Genomic DNA, 2574 nt, shown 5'->3' on the forward strand with positions numbered 1-2574 from the left:
TTTTTATAAAAAAAAATCCATGAAAAATTAACAAAAAGATAAACCAAAAAAATAAAAATTACAGCTAGGGTGGCCGGCCACCCCATTTGGCCTAGGGGTGGTTCAACCACCCCAGGCCGGCCATCTAAGGGTGGCGAACCACCCCCAGGGCCTAAGGGGGTGGTTCGGCCAGCCATTAGGGCCATACTCAGCTATCCAACTATCGACAATTTCGGAAAAGCATTCTTCTCGTCAATCATTGAGATTACACAACAAAAACACAAAAGGTTTTCCCAAAGTCATCCCTCAACCTCTCCAATCCAGCCCACACTGAGCATCCAAAAACAATAACCCAAATAAATTTCTCTAACTCACTCGAAAAGCAAAGAACCACCACGGAAAATTTACCCACCAAAACCTGTACCCATAATCGGTTATAGCCCAAAGGAACCCGTTAGAGTTATCTATTGAAATCTAAAACGAAAGAACCTAAACACATTTCTAAATCAATCAATTAAGATAAACATCAAAGCATAGAACCGGATTCCAACTACCTAAGTAAAAATTTTAGTTCTAATCCAATTGGGTGTCTCCAAATCTTCAAGGAAATGCTCAAAAACCAACTCACCGAAAATCATCAATTACTCAAAACGACTCATCTTTCTTCATCTTCTTTCCTTTTCTCTCAACTACGTCTCTCTCTCGCTTTTTGCTTTGTTCTTCTTCCTCTATTTTCTCTTCTATTTTGTATTTGCTGAAGGCAAGTGGGTGTCTCAAAATCTCTCTCTTTTTTTCCTTTTCTTTTTTCCAATCTCAAAATTTTACCAAAAAAATCCCTCTTTGAAAAATGCTTTGCAGTTGGCTTGTGGGTGGCCGAACCACCCATGGCCCAATGGGGTGGTTCGGTCACCCCCTATGGCAAAACTCAAAAATTTTATTTTGAGGGTTTGACCTTAGGGGTGTCCGAACAACCCCACCCTATCTGTAATTTCTGTTTTTCGGGTTTTTTTTTTTAATGACTTGGCACTCAAAAACTCAAGTACCTTGCAACGTGGCGCCCACGTGTAAGGGTGATGTGGCGTTCCGTTAAAAAATCTAACAGAATGTTAACACAGGTACCAAGTGGGTTTATTTACAAATCATAGGTACCATTTGTGATATTTTTGGAAATCCAGGTGTCTTTTTTATTTTGGTGCAAACCACAGGTACTAGATTTGTATTTAACCCTAATTTTAATATCATAATATACATACATACATATACATACATACATACATATACATGCATACATGTATATATACATACATATATACGTACATACATACTTATACATACATACATACATACATACTTGTAGAATTCTTTGCATTGACATTCTTTTGATGTACTACAAAGGCCTTGGAAGCCTTCTTGATTTCGTTAACAATGTTGAAAAGCTCAAGATTAACCATAGAATACTATCCCAAAATGTCTTGCCTAGCACACAACACAAGAAAGAAAAAATAAAATTTGTTGAAAACTGAGAATGGATTTATGTTCGTGCTATTCTCCAGAGAGCGGGTAAATCCTGTGAATTGTGAGTAAAAAGGAGAATGAAGAGCGAGGGAAGGACCATTTGGGGGTGGTGTTGGTGCGAGCATAGGCGTCGAAGTCTTCTAGGATGCAAGTGATGGCTTTGAATTGGCTAATGGCTCGCGTCTTTATGGGCTCCAGGTTCAGCCTCTCTGCTTATTGCTGCTGCTGTTGCTGGTTCCGCACTACCGCTCCCTCCATCGCACAACTTCGCTGACGGACAAAGGAACTAATCAACTTAAATTGGGAGAACGTGTTTTCAATCATTAGTTGGGATGGCACGTGGTTGATCGGTGTTATATTCTACTATAATTGTTAATATTCTAATTTCAATATTTTTAATATATATACATACGTACAAACATACATACATACATACATAGACATACATACATATACATACATACATGTATATATACATACATACATACATACATACACACACACACACACACACACACACATATACATACATACATACATACGTACGTGCATGTATATATACATACATACATACATCGACATACATACATACATATATACATATACATATGTACATACATACATACATACATACAATCATACATACATACATAGACATACAATACATACATGTATATATACATACATGCATACATACATACATACATACTTGTTAAATTCTCAGCATTGACATTCTTTGGATGTACGACAAAGGCGTTGGAGAGCTTCTTGATTTCGTCAACAATGTTGAAAAGCTCAAGATGCACCCGTTAGAATATTTTCTCAAATTGTCCTGCCTGGCACACAAAACAAGAAGGAAACAATAAAATTTGTTGAAAACTGAGATTGGAATTATGTTTTTGCTATTTTCCCGACAGCGGGTAAATTTTGAGCATTGTGAGTAAAAAAGAGAATGAAGAGCGAGGGAAGGACCATTTGGGGGTGGTGTTGGTGCAAGCATAGGCGTCGAAGTTTTCTAGGATGCGAGTGATGGCTTTGAATAGGCTAATGCCTCGCGTCTTCAAGGCCTCCAGGTTTAGC

The sequence above is a fragment of the Corylus avellana genome, chromosome ca7 (assembly GCF_901000735.1).
Source record: "Corylus avellana chromosome ca7, CavTom2PMs-1.0".
Classification (NCBI taxonomy): Eukaryota; Viridiplantae; Streptophyta; class Magnoliopsida; order Fagales; family Betulaceae; genus Corylus; species Corylus avellana.